Source organism: Gymnoscopelus microlampas (assembly GCF_963454915.1).
Source record: "Gymnoscopelus microlampas genome assembly, chromosome: 20".
NCBI classification, from domain to species: domain Eukaryota; kingdom Metazoa; phylum Chordata; class Actinopteri; order Myctophiformes; family Myctophidae; genus Gymnoscopelus; species Gymnoscopelus microlampas.
The window spans coordinates 41,822,821-41,841,492 of record NC_139957.1 but is presented as its reverse complement, the minus strand read 5'-3'; positions in this window follow the sequence as shown (position 1 = coordinate 41,841,492).

Below are 18,672 nucleotides of genomic sequence, written 5' to 3'. Positions count from 1 at the left end.
TATATACTCACCCTTTACAAGTGGGGTATTGTGGCTCAGAGATGAAAGACGACTCATGGAATACAGCCTGGTAGTAGAAGGGAAACAAGCCACCCAGAACAATATCTCCATCCTTATACATTCTACTGAGATTAAACTGTGCCTGTAACTCACAAGAAGAGGAAGGTGAGGAAGACAAAGCAGAATATGTAGAGAACAATATCAAGGTCAAGTACAGGTATGAAAGCAGGTATATGTCTAGAGAAGCCCTCATGACTGCCCTCCTCTGTCTGACCACTCCTTTGTCCAGTTGTAACGTTTTATAGACATGCTATGCCATCCCCTGTGTCAACATAGCGCACTACGTAATGTTTCACAACACCATCTGTGGCAGAGGCAGGGCTTAACATATTAGTACATTAGCAATACCGTCATATCAAAATAATGTGTTTGTCCCGTAATGACACTATCTCACGGTCATGATTTTTTTTACAACAACAATAATCTTACAATAAATGCACAGAATATCTGTATGTATGTATCTGTACTCCTTAGTGGGTTGGTCCTCCTTAACATCTCATAGGTTGCTACACTGGTATACTCTCATTTACAAAGCTATTCTCGGTAATCTCCGATCTTTCATTTGTTCTAAATTTGAACTAGTCCAAAACTCTCTCAATCTCATATCAAATGCTTGGCTGTACTCCCAACAAAATCTGAAGCTGGACAAAGAAGCCTTTCGTACTTTAGGCCCTGTTCGTGGAATGACCTGCAGACCAGACTCAAATTGGCTTTATGTGATCCCTCTAGTGAGTTTTAAAAGGATTGCCATGGGCACACTTCCCAGACATTGCTCCTGCTTTGAAGTATAACAAATGTTGTTGCTTTTAGTTTTATATTTTTTTATATAGTTTTACACTTTGTAGATTCTCTGTTTTTCCTTTAGCTTCCTAGGTAGTGGGTATAGTTTTTACGGATGTTATATGTCTGTCATTGTTATTGTCCTGTATTTGTTGTTGGCAGAGCTGTGAGCTGTGTAACATGTATTGCCTCTTCTCTTTGCCAGTTAACACTCGTAAAAGAGACTTTGTCTCAAAGTGAGTTTTTACTGGTTAAATAATAAATAAAGGTTAAATAAAAAAATACGTATGTATGTTTGTATATATGTATCTCGAGGACCGACCGACTTCAAACCTGTCACGTTCATGTACGTATCTCGAGAAGTTCCGTCTGACCGAGTTGAGTGCATGGTGGCAAGTCGGTCGGCTATTACAAACCCAGAGAGGCATGCATTGTTCCCGACTTGCATTGTTCCCGAGTAGGCCCCGAGCAGGTAGTAGTAGTAGTATTAATACTACTACTAATAATAATAATAACAAAGCAATATGCACAATAAGCCATGACAACAAAATGCGGTCAGTCGGCTTCATATGGGGGTGCCCTTCTACCACCACAAGAAGTTTGAGGAAAACATAGGAATTGCCTTTAGTCCTAAAATATTAAATTTGCTATTTAGCATTGTGGTATGGTGGCATGGATTACAGACTATGTTACAGGTATAATGCAGCATGTGAGACTGCAGGGATGTCAGTCTGATGTGCTATTGACCAACACAGGTTCTCCCCAGTACACTTTGCTGTCACCCTTCCTGTTCCCCGTCTACACCTCTGACTTCCACTTCAGTGGTTCAGGAGCTAGAACGTCCACTTGGGAATTGTGAGGTTCACGGTTCGATCCCTGACTTGGTGTCGAATTGTCCTTAAGCAAGACACTGACTGAACCCCTACCTGCTCCCGATGAGCAGGTTGGTGCTTTGCAGGGTTTCCTCAGCCACTCTGGGGTAGATTGGCCGGTAGAGGGGCCGAATGTGAACCTCAAGATTCCCAGTTCAATCCCAGGCTCCCCCAGAGTTAGTGTCGAAGTGTCCTTGAGCAAGACGCTGAACCCCTAAATTGCTCCTGATGAGCAGGTTGGTTCCTTGCATGGTTTCCTCCGCCATCTGTGTATGAATGTGTGTGTGAATGGTGAATGTAATGCACAATCTATGTAAAGCACTTTTGCTATATAAATGCACCATTACACGTCCTTTGCAGTCTGAGCCTTTGGAAAAAAAACACGTAAAACAAGTCCTTGACAGTGAATGAGTTAAGCAGGAGGGGTAATGATATATTCATTTACCCCATGCAGGAGGAAGTTAAAAAGACTTAGTCAGTCCTGTGTGCCGGTTGCCATGTAGATCTACAATGAGGCTCTGACCTGTCAATTACCTATTTTATTTACCGTTTTAGAATCACACCAGTACAATACATGTGCGGATGCTGACTCTGATAGTCTTGCATGGAGGCTGTATATAATGTCACCCGTGTATTCCATTCAGCAGTAACACTGCAGTGTGTGGTTTGCATTCTGATTATACTTGACAATGTAACAATATGTGTTTACTGTGATATCATAACGCCCGTCTGTATACATGTATTTGCTAGCTTATGTTTCTCAGCTTGGGGTGGTATTGAGACACTGTGATTATAGGCTATTGTATAGTGTGTGTGTATATTGCTCATACACCGTTTGCTTACATAGTTGTCGTTGCTCTGGGCGGGATACTGTTTTAAAATCCACTGCTACTGAAACCTCTCATATAGCTGCTGATTCTCATACCACCACTACTAGGCCTGTAACTATACTGTAAATCCACAATAGGATATCACGATAGCAAGTCCACGATATGATACATATTATATAGCATGATCAAAAAAATATATACAAAACAAAAACCTTTTTTGTTTGGCCGTCCCAGAGTGTGATTTGTGACAGGAGTGAAAGGAGTCCTCCACACTAGAGCTGTTAGGTCGATATTTGATAGTTCCTATATTTTGCAGTAACCTTTGACCTGCTTGTCATAGTCACTTGTGAGTCGCCTCATTAGACTTGGTTTAAATCGTCAATCGTTATAACCACACAGTTTTTCCAAAGAAAACCCCCAGACATAGTTTTGAAGAAGAAAAACACCAACACAGTTTTTATTTTTCAAAATAAAGCATCCACCAAAGGTTGTTTTTTTCCCCCTCCAAAATGAAAGCACACAACGGTGTTTGTCAGAATAGGAGCACTAGACATAATGGAGAAAAAAAGAAAACATTTTCACACCGGAAAATAACATAGCAACATAATAATAAGCAATAATTACAACAATATCTGAAAGGTGGCGTAGACCTTTTACAAAGTATTCCTGTGGTAGCTGCTCGGCCGATGCTGCCCCTACCGACGAGGGCCCGGTCAGCGCTACTTGCAGTTTTAATTATAATTATTTATATTTAAACACACACACACACACACACACACACACACACACACACACACACACACACACACACACACACACACACACACACACACACACACACACACACACACACACACACACACACACCAGGTTGGTCTTTTTTTCATAATTTTTTTCCATGTTGAATTAATTACTTGCTAAATGATGAGCACTTGTAAACTATAGATATACTGTAACTCTTTCATTCTTGCAGTTTATAGGTCAATAGCCATAGCCATTGCGTGAAATGTGTTCAACCTGAAACCTGAAAAGGCTAGACGCAGGGACACCACCAGCTTTACAATACATGACTGACTGAAGAGTCAACTTTTATTTCACTTTCCTGGAGCAAGTTTTTTAAAGACTACCATACTGCTGCTATGACTTGGTGGAGCCTCGACCCATGATGGACTTCTTAGTGTTTAGTTCAGGTCTCAGAAGGATGGTATAGCATTTTGGGCCAAACAATGCCACCAATAGACCAAAACTAGATGCTAAAATAGCGAATACCTCCACTACATCTGCATATTTGCCGGGAGAGCTGATATATGCTGGGATGAAGGCTATCCACACGGCACAGAAGATCAACATGCTGAACGTGATGAACTTGGCTTCATTGAAGTTGTCTGGTAGATTTCTTGCCATGAATGCTAGGACGAAGCTGAGGAGTGCCAGTAAACCAATATAACCTAGTAAAACCGCAAAACCAACTGTTGATCCTACAGCACACTCATAGACTATCTTATCACTGTGGTATTGTGTGTTTTTATGAGGAGTTGGTGAGGCAAACACAAGCCAGGCTATGCAGATGATTGCCTGGATGAAAGTAAGAACCAGAACTGTTCCTCTCTGCTGCATTGCACCAAACAACTTCAGGATGTCGGCACTCCCAGGCTTGGAGGCCTTGAACACAGCCAACACCACCATAGTCTTTACCAGGATACACGAGACACACAGCACAAAGCTGATCCCAAATGCTGCATGCCTCAGCTGACAAGTCCAGAGTCTGGGACGGCCAATAAATAGAAGTGAACACATGAAACATAGTTTGAGTGCCATTAAAAGTTGGAAGCTGAGTTCTGAGTTGTTGGCGCGTACCATGGGTGTGTCTCGATGATAGATGAAGATTACCAGGACAATGGCACACATAAGTGTGCCTAGCAATGCAATGGTTGTCAAGGAGATACCCATGCTATCATTGTAGGAGAGGAACTCCATGCTCTTAGGGATACAGTGGTCACGCTGGGGATTGGACCAGAAGCCCTCTAGACAAGCGGTGCACTCTGTAGAGTCTAATAAGGAGGACAAGGTTAAATGGACAGACAAGTACAGCATCGCCCTAAAGATAACCTACTGTACATAGCTACATAATGTAGACCTACCAGTCTCATTGCTGATCTTTCCCTCAGAACAAGCAATGCAGTCAAAGCAGCAGACAGGTTCCCCTTTCCTTCTGGCCAGACGGGTTCCAGGGGAACAACTCTCACTGCACACTGACCGAGGAGGCTACAGAGGAAAGCAACAGTGAAAAAAGAAACAAGAAAAGTGTGCTCCTCGGAGCACATATCTCCACCAGCTAGGTTGCCTAGCCAAGGCTGTTTAAGTCTTGGGTTTCGGCTATCAGGGCAAAATTGAAAATGCTTTTGGAAGTGTGCTCTATTAGAGGGCCCTCTAAATGGCATTTTTGTTTTTGTTGCAAGAAATAGGCCCCCCCTAATAATCTTTAAAGCTAATTACGCGTGGACATTACACACGATCATTCGGGATTATCAAAACCCTGTTTGAAAGTCATGAGACCATTTGTTGCTAAAATGGTGTAAAAACAAATCGTGTTTCTGCAACAATCAGTGACATTTGTAGCAAATCTCTTTCTGCTATGTGTTTAGAGGTCCCTCATGTAAATTTGGAGTAGATTGGAATGCTGCATTCATGTTTATGGCATTGTGTTTTTTTGTAAAATAGGCCCGTCCCCCCCAAAAAAAAGAAAAATCATCCGCTCAACATTAGCTATTGTAGAAAGTGAAAGTGACCTTTGTGGGTTCACGGTTCCAGAAGATTCTGTCTTCATCAAGGATGAGTTGTTCACCTGCGGAGGCTGACTTCTTGAACACACCTACTTTCTGAGTCTTTGTGCTTCCGTCAGGGAGCCACGCCCAGTTTATGATATCATAGATTGGTAAAGCATCACCATTCTCATCAAATGATACATCATCACCAAATGATGTGGTGAAGTTGACCTTTTCCAGGTAATATATGAGCTGGAAAAGGTGATGAGCATAGTTATGAAGAGCAAGATATTACTGCATACAATATGCTGACTTGTTAAGGCCCTTCGTGCCAATGAGTGGCTGCAATGGTGCTTTTTTTTATTTAAATGAACCCTGTTTTTTTCAGATGTGTTAACTGATTGACTAATAAATAAATAGAACACACCATGGGGCTCTGTGTGTAACGGCCTGACAGGGACTGTTGTACTAATATACACCAGTGGGCAAGTAAAATCTCAAGGCTCACTTAAATTCATACCCAAAATAGTTGATACATGCTAACAACTCATCACAATGCCACTTGTTGTGATCTCTTCTTGCTTTTTTCTTTTCTTCTATTTGTTTTTGTTTTGTTTTACATTTGTGGAATGAATGGATAAAAGAAGGAGTGAATGAATGAAAGCATCTCTGTAACTTCATTACGACTCCATATACACTGATAAGCATTTTTCTTATTATACTATACTATACTATACTATACTATACATCACTATATATACACAAATCCACAGAGCGCTGCCCTGTAGGTGGCGCCGCCATTGCTGCGGTGTCTTTACCTGCTTGGCTGTTGGAGCAGCCATAAACTACACAGGTTCATCCCGCTTTTCTGTACATCTTTGTAAAGTTAGTGTTAGTAAAAGTTAGTAAAAAGCAGGTACGTGAGCAGTCAGTGACTGCAGCTGACTGACACCGCGCAGCAGCAGCTGACCAAGTCTGACACCGCAGCAATGGCGGCGCCACCTACAGGGCAGCGCTCTGTGGATTCGTGTATACAAACAATACCTTTTTTCATCCTAGTACAGTATGTCCTTTTCCCATGCTTTTTTTAACCAATATCATATTACGTATGAATTATTCAAAATTTGAATACAACTGGAAAGATTAACTGGAAAACTGAATTAATATCCCACCTGCCATGGCTTTAGTGTCTGCAAACTGGCACAGCTCTGCCCAAGGAAAGGCCCTCTTCCTGGCACACATTGCAACATGTCATGGAGGGCATGGGCCAGGGCATACACGGCCTTGTACACATTATACATGAATCCGTCGGGCAGATCCAAAAGGGAAGTTCCTGCTGTTCCTAGGTCCTCTTGTCCAGTACACGCCCGTCCACCAGCGTCCACCCACTCTGACGGAAGGGGTGCAAATTTACACTGAAATGTGCGCTCCCAAAACTGCCTCACCTGAAGAAACACCATCAACACTGAAGATCAGTTCATATATTCATACTTTGCACTGTAGTGCAAGTGCTGTAACGAACAAAACGTTCTGCGTTTTGAGCATTCATACTGTCCACGACTCGCCGACAGCGTGGTGACAACGCGTTAACAACAAAGTGAATGTAATTTCAGTGGTAAAGCAGCAGAGTATGCAGTCATTTTGACCTCACTTTCATCACGCGACGTGTCACAACAATGTCACGCAAAGCATACATTAACATTTAACTTGAATTTCTTTACTTCCAAAATATGGGTTAAATTTACTTTACTTTAAATATAATACCTTGTGAATATTAGGTTGATTGAATATTTTATTGACATTCTCAAGAGTACAGCAATGGTTTAATGGACCATTGTGGTCCCACACATCGGGACGAACAACAGTAAAAACAAACAACGATAAAATAAAAATAACAATTCATGATAAATTAACTTGAATCCTAATGTCCCAAGACATGGGGTGAACATTTGTCGAAAACAGGAGGGGCCCTACTATTGAGTCTTTGAACACGCCGGTCAACTAAGCATAAAGGGTTTAAGTGGTTAAAAGACAGGTGTCAGTTTTAAAATTTCAACTTAAATACTACAGCACATACCATGCTATGTTCATGTCTGTTGTCAGGGTTATCGCCAGGATGTATTTTTAACATGTATTCCCTGAGGCCCGGTACCGCTCCACGACGGATGTCAAAACCCAGGGTGCCTCTCAGGTATGGCATGTACTTATCAGACTGAAGTCCGATATAGTTTGACCAGAACCAAGTGGCTATCCATTGCAGACCTGTCACATTCTGCTCCACCACCTGTTAAACACACACACACACACACACACACACACACACACACACACACACACACACACACACACACACACACACACACATATATATATATTTATACGTATATATATATATATTTATTCATCTGTTCAATATAACTCATTTGTCGTCATGACACCGACCTCTCTCATTAGCTTAACCATATGAGGCGCATATATAAATGAAAGGACCACGCGAGCTGTGGATTTCTTCATCACAGTGACGATCCTCTTGAGTTTAGCTGGGTCATTCTTCTGTTGTTCAAATGGCAGAACCTCCACGTAGGCCAGACAACCCACACCAGACTGGGCAAGCTCAGACTGGAAGGACTGGGCAAGTTTGTTGATAACTTCATTATCAACAAACAGCAGTCCTACCCAGGTCCATCCGAACCGCCTCATAATCTGGAGCACAGCTCTCACCTGATTGGATATGGAATGGAGAATCAAATAAACAAAGTTTGCATTTTTTTTAAGTGTTTAAAAAGTATGTACAAATGTAACAAGCTGCCAAAAATCATTTGCAAAAATGTTACTTTTAAACCGTTATATTTGACCCAAATATAAAGGAGTAAAAGTAACATTTGTTCTTTACAAATATTACTTAAAAGTGAAAAGTGTGCTGCTAAAACGTATACTTCTACTAATAATATTAATAATAATTATAATAATAATAATAATAATAGTAAATGTTATTTGTATAGCACCTGTCATGACATGAGATGCAGCTCAAAGTGCTTCACAGAGCAAGAATACAATTACAGAAAAAATACAAATAATTTAACAATAAAGCAAAAAAGAAAAGCAAGAGCATAAAACATACAATAATAGCAAAAAAAACTCTGAATCAGGCAAACAGTGATGACATGAATAACAACAGATATTTAAAAATCAAATAAAAGAAAGAGTGAATAAGTACAATTTATTCAAACAGGTATTTAAGTAAATGCAACTCATTACTACTCATGTATGGTGAAATCTAATATTGATTACACTCACTAGAATGTGGACCATGAACTACATGATACCATCATATTTCTTTCTGTGTAGGGGTTTACCTGGAAGGCATCACTTGGCATTGTTCTAAAGAAAGTTGGGAATTGGTTCCTGTCACTCAGACAGGGGCAGGTGGCAATACTACTGACCTGTCAAAAACACAACATCTGTTCTATAATATACCACATTGTTTTGAGAAATGTCCCCTACAGTTTACAATTTAGGCATTTATACAGAGTGACTTACAATAAGCAAGGTAAATAATCACATACAAAGAATGCGGAGAGACTTAAGAAACGGAGGTCCCAGGTAAACCATGAACCTAGCATTTGTCTAAACAATAATACTGCAATATAGAACTACTCCGTTACAAGTAAATGTCTGAAATTCAAAATGTACTTGAGTAAAAGTACAAAAGTTTTGACATCAAAATGTACTTCAAGTACCAAAAGTAAAAGTACTCAGTACGCAGAATGTCCCATTTCAAGTTTTCAAAATGTATAAACATCACATCACAATGCGTCGCATCGCGACGCATTGAGCTTGTAGATCTGCTATTTTCAAATGTCCGAAATGTATAGGGCTGAGGTGGTTAATGTATGTTTTGTAATAAAACTAAAAATCTAAAAAGTAACTAAAGTTTTCAAATAATTGTGGTGGAGTCAAAGTACAAAATTTGCCTCTGAGATGTAGTGGAGTGGAAGTAAAAGCTTTTGAAATTGGAAATACTCAAGGCCTATGGCCCGACTCAGGGCCGTAGTATTCTAACCATCAGCTTTAGGCAAAGAATCAAACCTCTAACACAGACAAGACCTGTTGAAAACCTGCCCACTCCTCTCTGCTCACATGCTCTGCCAATACTGTAAATATGTTTTTTAAGCATTTTAGATGTGTAAATAATCAAATAACCAAAATTAGGCATAGCGGTGTCGAGTGGAACCTTGTCTGTATAAAACCATTATTTTTCAGGAAAAAAATAGCAGATATACAATAGCAGATATACAAGCTTGTAGATCTGCTACTTTTGAAAAATCTTGATTTCTTTTTTTTTTCTTAAAAAAAAAAAAAAACGTTAAAAAAAGAATCGCCTCAGGTCTTAATGGCTTAATACTTCTCAATGGTTCAATATTTATAAAACCCACAGACACACTTAGCCACTTTCAACCTGGCCTGAATAACACACATCTCAAATAGGGAGAATAGACAATCTACAAGCTCACAAAGTGTCAAATCAAAATGCACAAAATATAATGGGACATTCATTTATGAAACACCCGAAAAAAATAAATATGGAGATACAAAGTCTCTGTAAATAATCAAATAAACAAATTAAACATAATACAATTGATTATGGTAAAGGGGGTTTCAAGTAGATAACTTACTGTGGGCACGCTGTACGAACCTAACATTCTGGAGAAGTGTATAGAATTTGAGATGGTTGCACCCACAATTCCCAGCATTGGAGGGGACCCAGCACAGCTCTCATCCAGTTTAAGCACCTTCTCTGTCCCACTGACCAACGTCAACGCTGCAGGGACACCTCCATGTGGGATACAGCTGTCATAGAGACTATATCCCAGAGTCACGTTTGGTAGAAGACTGGGGTTTCTGTTGATCTCAGTAATGGCAAAAGCCATGGTCTGGGACCATCTGAACCCTTGAATGAGAAAACTAACACGAATAATATTACTGTGACTTTGAATATATATCTTTGTAGAAATACACAAGATCAATGCCAACGTATCTTATGGTACTATCTATTAAAACAAGTTCCCTGTTCTCATGCTTGCTGTTGAATTCGTGATACTCACCCTTTGCAAGTGGGATACTGTGGCTTGGAGGTGAAAGACGACTCGGGGAAGGCAGGCTGGTAGTAGATGGGAAACACGCCACCCAGAACAACGTCTCCAGCCTTATACATTCTGCTGAGATTAAACTGTGCCTGTAACTCACAAGAAGAGGAAGGTGAGGAAGACGAAGCAGAATATGAAGAGAACACTATCCAGGTCAAGTACAAGTATGAAAGCAGGTGTATGTCTAGAGAAGCCCTCATGACTGACTGCCCTCCTCTCTCTGACCCACTTCTTTGTCCAGTTGCTACGTTTTATACACAGTGCTATTGCCATTCCCACATATGCCACTACGTAATCTTTCACAACACCCATCTGGGCAGAGGCAGATGCACAAAGAGGCAGGGCTTAACACATACATCAGCAATCCATCCATATCAAAATAATGTTGTGTTTGTCCTGTACTGTTTCAATGACACTATCGCACCAGGGCTACATTGGTAACGATTTGCCAACTGTGTAGGTCATGGAATGTATTTAACAACAGCACCAACAACAATGAATATAGCTGCAAGCAAGGGGGGCAAGTAATATGCACAACAAGCCATAGCAACAGAATGTGGTCAGTCGGCTTGATATTTCTACAGTGGATGTTTGGGGTATAGTCCAGCAGATTAAGTCAACATTTCTGAAGAATCGTTCACTTTGTGATACAAGCACCACATTTGGCATGAATAAATGCCTAGGACCTACTTTTTCAGAAAAGCCTGTTATCCACCTGAAAATTCAAGATGGCGGCCAATTTTCAAGATGGCTGTCGAATCAAAATGTAAAACAAGGTTTATCAGAGTAGAACTTGAATTTCTGAACATGTTTGAATGATCTAGTTATAAAAAAATAGGTATTTTGTCATGACAAATTCAATGGTGCCAGTAAAAAATCTATATGGCTTCTAATCACCATTACACCACTGGTCCAAGGTCTAAGCAGTCTTTCGATCTACATTACAATGTTGTAATCAATGTCAAATAGTTGACATTATTTTTATAAGAAAGTGATGTCAAAGCACAACCAGGGCACATTGGTGACATCATTGGTGTGAGACTCAGCATGTTCAGTGTCGGCTAAGTTGTGTACTCTACTTACTAACTGTCTATCTTATTAGCCCTGTATATACACCCACTAGTAGTTTAGTTAGTTGTAGTTTTGTAGTTAAATAACCGCTCCTGAATTAACAGGATGTAGTAGTAGTAAGCCTTGCCGAGCCATGAAGACCATAGGCCAGGAGCCCATCTCCTGTTTCTGTAGTGTGATGCGACTTGATGTACAAATACACCCCCTGGACATGACGCAAGTATGTCAACCTTTGATGCTGAGTGCCAAGCAGGGAGGCATCGGTCCCATTTTTAGAGTCTTTGGTGTGAAGCGACCGGGGATCGAACCCCGACCTACCAATCTCAGGGCGGACAATCTAACTGCAAGGCCACTGAGCTTATGTGCCAGTGCAGGAAAGTGGCCGAGCCAAGGGTAATGGGGCTGCAATTACCCGGATGGTGTACAGATCACACCGGACTTAATGGCACTGGATGAACGATCGGGATAAGTGTAGAGCAATTCGTTTGAACCTAGTTGTATCCCATACCTGAATGTGCTTACAGTAGATATTCTGTACAGATAGGTGGTAAAAGGATAGCCCCTCTGCCTAAACAGTTAATAACCGTTCCAGACCACGACTGGAGCGGCGTTCAACACAGATAGGAGGTCCCCGTCCTCAGGGACCTTTTAAACATGCAACACACAGAAGTGCAGTAAACTGTATATTTACTTGTGGCGACGGGAGAACTACCTTTTCTCCGTCATGGCGATTTCAGAGCAAATTCGACCGTGTTAGCAGGCCCGTGGCCTCCGGGGAATTAGCGGCTAATTTTTTGTCTAAGTCTGGTCACCATCCGTAAGCCCTTTAATAACTTGATCCACTACCACAATATCCAGTCCCCGATTTAAGACAACCTATGGATCTGAGGATAACAGTGTTATAAGAAAGGCAGGAGGCAGAGGGGCCCCCTAAACTTACTGGCCAGCTTCAACAGAAACGTCAACTTGATGAACTTCACTCACTCAATCAAGAGACTCCACTTGATGAACTTCACTCACTCGATCAAGAGGCTCTACTGAAACAACCTATCTTACTCCTCTGACTAGAGAAATGCACTGAAGCTCATGCGTTACACCAACCCATTACATCCCCATTAACCTGACACCGTCAAATGGAAGAAGCTTGCGACACAACTTTGTTTCACAGGCTACTTCCATCTGAGACTCCGTAGGCAGAATCGATGACAGAGGTTTTTTCTTTTTTTCAAGCTGGCCTGCCACCCAGAACTTCACTCTCTCTTGAGTCCAGTCACACATAGGGATAATGAGCCAACACATGCAAACCATCTCACTCTTCACGCCACCATGCCAACTCACAGCACATCATCATCGCATACAGTCCTTGCAAAACAACGAAATGTTCACAATTCATTGCATACAAAACATTTGCGCTCCAAAAACATTTGCTCAATACATCACTCCGCCCAGCATTGCATCAAACGTTGGCATCAATCTTAGCTTCAATTACAAATCTCTACCTGTATGGGGTGTGTATTGAATGTGTATGTATGTTGCCGTAGTGTGGAATTCTCATACTCACCGAGGGCTTGGTGGTGTCCTTCAGAAGAAACCCCTAGTCTAATTATCTTTATAACACTAACTCAGAAAATGAGGCTTTTTGGAAGATTAAAAGCTTCCCTTTATTTGCTCAGTTCATAGTGGGATTACAGATGTGTATTTAGCAATACAAAATACAAATACAAAATACCAATAGAAATGAAATCTAGTAAGGTTTCGTTTCATGTCTGTCTGGTCAGATTACAAATGCCTTAATTTAGGCTTGTCCTAAACTCATTTAGAATTTAGATTAAAAAGAGGAGGTTCCATTTAGACCTCATTCAGCCTGAAATACAGGCTAGTCTAAATTTGGTAATTCCAAAAATGTCCTTAAAGTAGCACTAAATAGGTTTATTCTCAAAATAGAGAAATTTACCCTTTTTGATTTAATTAATTATTTAAGTAATATTTTACCATCTCAATTTAAGTAATGTTTTACCTTCTTAATTTAAGTAATGTTTTACCTTCCTCCATGTGGAGCCATGACTGTTTAACATCTGAGCAAGGTGCAATAGAAGAAGCCCCAAAATCCTAAGAGCCCAAGGGGCCCAAAGGGCCCCCAACAGCCGTCCGTGTCCAAAACCTCCCAAGTCTCCCTCAGCCTCTGTCTCCCCAGCCTCTGCTTCGTGATGCTCTTGTGAGCGCCCCTTTATACGGTGGTACGGAAAAAAATAAATATGGAGATACAAAGTCTCTGTAAATAATCAAATAAACAAATTAAACATAATACAATTGATGATGGTAAAGGGGGTTTCAAGCAGATAACTTACTGTGGGCACGCTGTACGAACCTAACATTCTGGAGAAGTGTATAGAATTTGAGATGGTTGCACCCACAATTCCCAGCATTGGAGGGGACCCAGCACAGCTCTCATCCAGTTTAAGCACCTTCTCTGTCCCACTGACCAACGTCAACGCTGCAGGGACACCTCCATGTGGGATACAGCTGTCATAGAGACTATATCCCAGAGTCACGTTAGGTAGAAGGCTGGGGTTTCTGTTGATCTCAGTAATGGCAAAAGCCATGGTCTGGGACCATCTGAACCCTTGAATGAGAAAACTAACACGCATAATATTACTGTGACTTTGAATATGTATCTTTGTAGAAATACACAAGATCAATGCCAACGTATCTTATGGTACTATCTATTAAAACAAGTTCCCTGTTCTCATGCTTGCTGTTGTATTCGTGATACTCACCCTTTGCAAGTGGGGTACTGTGGCTTGGAGGTGAAAGACGACTCAGGGAAGGCAGGCTGGTAGTAGATGGGAAACACGCCACCCAGAACAACGTCTCCAGCCTTATACATTCTGCTGAGATTAAACTGTGCCTGTAACTCACAAGAAGAGGAAGGTGAGGAAGACGAAGCAGAATATGAAGAGAACACTATCAAGGTCAAGTACAGGTATGAAAGCAGGTGTATTTCTAGAGAAGCCCTCATGACTGCCCTCCTCTCTCTGACCCACTTCTTTGTCCAGTTGCTACGTTTTATACACAGTGCTATTGCCATTCCCACATATGCCACTACGTAATCTTTCACAACACCGATCTGGGCAGAGGCAGAAGTACAAAGAGGCAGGGCTTAACACATACATCAGCAATCCAGCCATATCAAAATAATGTTGTGTTTGTCCTGTAATGTTTCAATGACACTATCGCACCAGGGCTACATTGGTAACAATTTGCCAACTGTGTAGGTCATGGAATGCATTTAACAACAGCACCAACAACAATAAATATAGCTGCAAGCAAGGGGGGCAGTAATATGCACAACAAGCCATAGCAACAGAATGTGGTCAGTCGGCTTGATATTTCTACAGTGGATGTCTGGGGTGCTCTTCTATAGTCCAGCAGATTAAGTCAACATTTCTGAAGAATCGTTCACTTTGTGATACAAGCACCAAATTTGGCATGAATAAATGCCTAGGACCTACTTTTTCAGAAAAGCCTGTTATCCACCTGAAAATCAAAGATGGTGACCATTTTTTCAAGATGGCTGTTGCATCAAAAAAGTGCGAAAGTCATGGAAAGAAATAGTCTATGAACAGGTCGATAAGTATCTTGAGGAGAAAAATCGAATTTACAAATTCCAATCTGGTTTCAGAAAAAAACACTCCACTGACACATGCCTTCTCTATATGAACGACTTTATCAAACAAGAGGTCGACAATGGCAAATGTTGCGGCATGGTCATGCTGGACCTCCAGAAGGCCTTTGACACCGTTACCCAATTATGATCGATAAGCTTAAACCAATAGGTTTTGATGATACGACGGTGAGCTGGATGAGATCCTATCTGGAAGGGAGGGAACAAGTGGTGGATGTAAACGGCACCCAGTCCCCTCCCCTCCCAGTGACTTGTGGTGTTCCGCAACGAAGTATACTAGGACCTTTACTGTTCCTGATATATGTGAACGATATGTCTTCAGCTTGCGACTGCAAGCTCTTCCTGTTCGCAGATGACTCGGCTCTGCTGGTCTCGGACAGGGACAGGTTGCAGGTTGAGAGAACTCTCAGCTCTGAACTCGGCACGATCCGTATCTGGCTCTCCGACAACAAGCTGTCATTACACCTGGGTAAAACTGAATCCATCCTCTTTGGGCCCATTACTAACCTTAGCAAGGCTGAGAGTTTCACGATCAAAGCGGGTGATGATGTTATCACAAGAAAGGAGAAAATGACCTACCTGGGTTCCATCTTGGAGGCAAACCTCTCCGGTGACAAAATGGCCGAAAGAGTGATTAAAAAGGTCAACCAAAGAACACGCTTTTTGTATAGGATTGGTTGTCTAGTCAGTAAGAATACTTTGAAGATTCTTGCAGGGGCCCTCATACAAGGTCATTATGATTATGCATGCTCCTTATGGTATCACAATACCACCAAGGCCTTAAAAACAAGGCTCCAAACATCCCAAAACAAACTAGTAAGGCTACTTCTTGGCCTCAATCACAAAACCCATCTAACCCCTGCTCATTTTGCTAGGATTAGATGGCTTAGGGTTGAGGACAGAGTACAGCAACTTACAATGGGCCTGGTCTTCAAGATACACCACAACATTGGGATCCACCTGTATTTGTCAAAATACTTCCAAAACGTTAATGAAGTCCACGATCATAACACCAGAGGCAGCTCCACAAATCATGTTGGAACACAGATTTGGCTCAACAAAGGGAATGAACTCGTTCTCATGCTATTCAACAAAAATGTGGAATGCCCTACCAAAAGGAGTAAAGGAGTGTAAAACCCTACTCACTTTCAAAACTGCCCTAAAGATACACCTTCAGGAGGCTGCAATTCGAAAATGGCCCCTGTCAAAGTCTTAACCTGTACTAAAAAAACGATATGGCTTATAGTTTTCAAGATGGCGGACATTTTTGACTACAATTCACAGTTTACTGTCGTAATTTGATCAGAAAGTTTAAAACCGAATGTACAGTAGTCCAAGGCAGTGGTGTTTTTGTCGTTGGATGGGACACCAGAGCATGTGGCCAGTTTTTTTTCACGCACATGTACGGCACGGTGCACGAGCATGCACACCACCGCCGTACTGCCTTACCGTACCACCGGGAAAGAAATCACAATTACACCACTTGTCCAAGTTCTAAGCAGTCTTTTGATCTACATTACAATGTTGTAATCAATGTCAATTAGGTGACATTCTTTTTTAAGTACATTACTCAAGTGTACTTACTGTGATTGTCCACCACGGCAAGTTAGAACAATTTGACCAGGCTGATAATTCTCACCTGTCATTTGAGTCACAGTCAGAGTAAGGGTTCAGCCTAATTGAGCATCTTGTGAACATTCAGGACGGTAGAACTTAGGATCACACTTTTCGATTGCCTGCCAGTTTGGCCTTTCTTCCTGCTCCGGCAGAAACCATATACATCAGATGAAACATGGCTGCTCCTTATCTTGATCAGATCCTCACAGAGTTTGATGCACAATTTACTTCCCTATGAGTCATCTCCTCGACGCTGCTTGGGCATGCAAAGTTAAGGGGTTAATCTCCACAACAGCACTCAGACCTGTGAGAGCAGACTATTCACTTGGCTAGATGGCACCATGTGGGGCAGAGCTCGACACAAGACAGAAAGTGGGCATTGTGGACACTTTCGATCCGTTTCCATAGGGGGCAAGAGATCAAAATGGCAGGGCCGTTGCCCGATTTGGCCAGTAGCTAACCCCGCCCTGTTACAAGCCACAACGCGGTGTGCCGAATGATTGTTTATCTTTGAGGATTGTTCACCTAAAGCCCAGGATAGGGATGCTGTGGTTTGTTCAAGTGGTTAGTGGGATGCACTCTGCTCGTTTGATGCGTTGTGTCACTTTAGTTTTTATCTCTTGATACAGAGCTGGTAGCATTGTTTGTCTAAATCTATCTAATGGTAAGGCCATGTTGCTCAGCCAAAAACAATGGTTTGACTCTTTAGCTAAATAACCAAGTAATTAAGAGTCGCTACAAAGTAGAGAGAGACAATACTTAGTAGTGATAGTGTGTGTTTGTCACAACGATGTAATACGATTAAAGCACAGCTTCGAACAAGGGTTCTGTTATTAGTTTGCAATGATAATAATTAAAAGATGAGTGTTAAAATCTTTTATTGCTTTCTATCGTTATAGCGAGTTTTAACTGGGGGCGGGGGCATTCAGGTAATTAGTATTTTTTTTTTATTTTTTTTTACACAATAAGCAGGCTATTTTTATATCCGCAAGGCCGAAGGCCTGCTTACAACAATAAGCAGGCTATTTTTATATCCGCAAGGCCGAAGGCCTGCTTACAACAATAAGCAGGGTATTTTTATATCCGCAAGGCCGAAGTCACAGAGGTCTGGGCAGAACCTCTCTCCACATTGGTTTATTATAGCGCCACCAGGAGGCAGATTTTTGCAAAACAGATTTGTTGATATCACTCCTGGGCCTAGTGGGGATGTGCGCACAAGGTTTCACGGAAATCGGACGCTGTGTTCATGATCTGAGGCATTTTGTACAAAACGGGCCACTCCTGCAAATTTTGGAAGCCATCTTAGCCAATCAGGATGGAATATGAAAAATCCGACAAATGTCTTGATCACATGACTATACAGATACTGTGTACCGATTTGTGTAATGTCAGGACAAAATGTGTATGATGAGTAATATTAAAAAAACAGTTTTGCAAAAATCGACCACCTGATGGCGCTATAACAGACCAATGTGAAATAGTCGGGGCAGAGTTGACACTTTTTTGGACCTTAATGTCTAATCTCATGTACGGTCGATTGTGCACAATTCATAATTGTAATAGAAATAGTAATATAAGTACATTATATTAGAATTATAAGCCATGTCAATTTTAATACCTGCCCACGATTCCAAATCCAAACACACATTTCTGAATACACGCATGCCTACATTTTAATTGTAGGCCTACCAAAGAATAAATGCATGTGATAAAATTTATGAATGTCACTATGTTTGTGGATATGTTCTATAGTCTACAACACTTTAAGATACGATATTAATAAGATCATCCTTTAGTAGCTACTCACGTTTCTTTGTGTCTTTAAATGTGTGCAATGTGCATTGC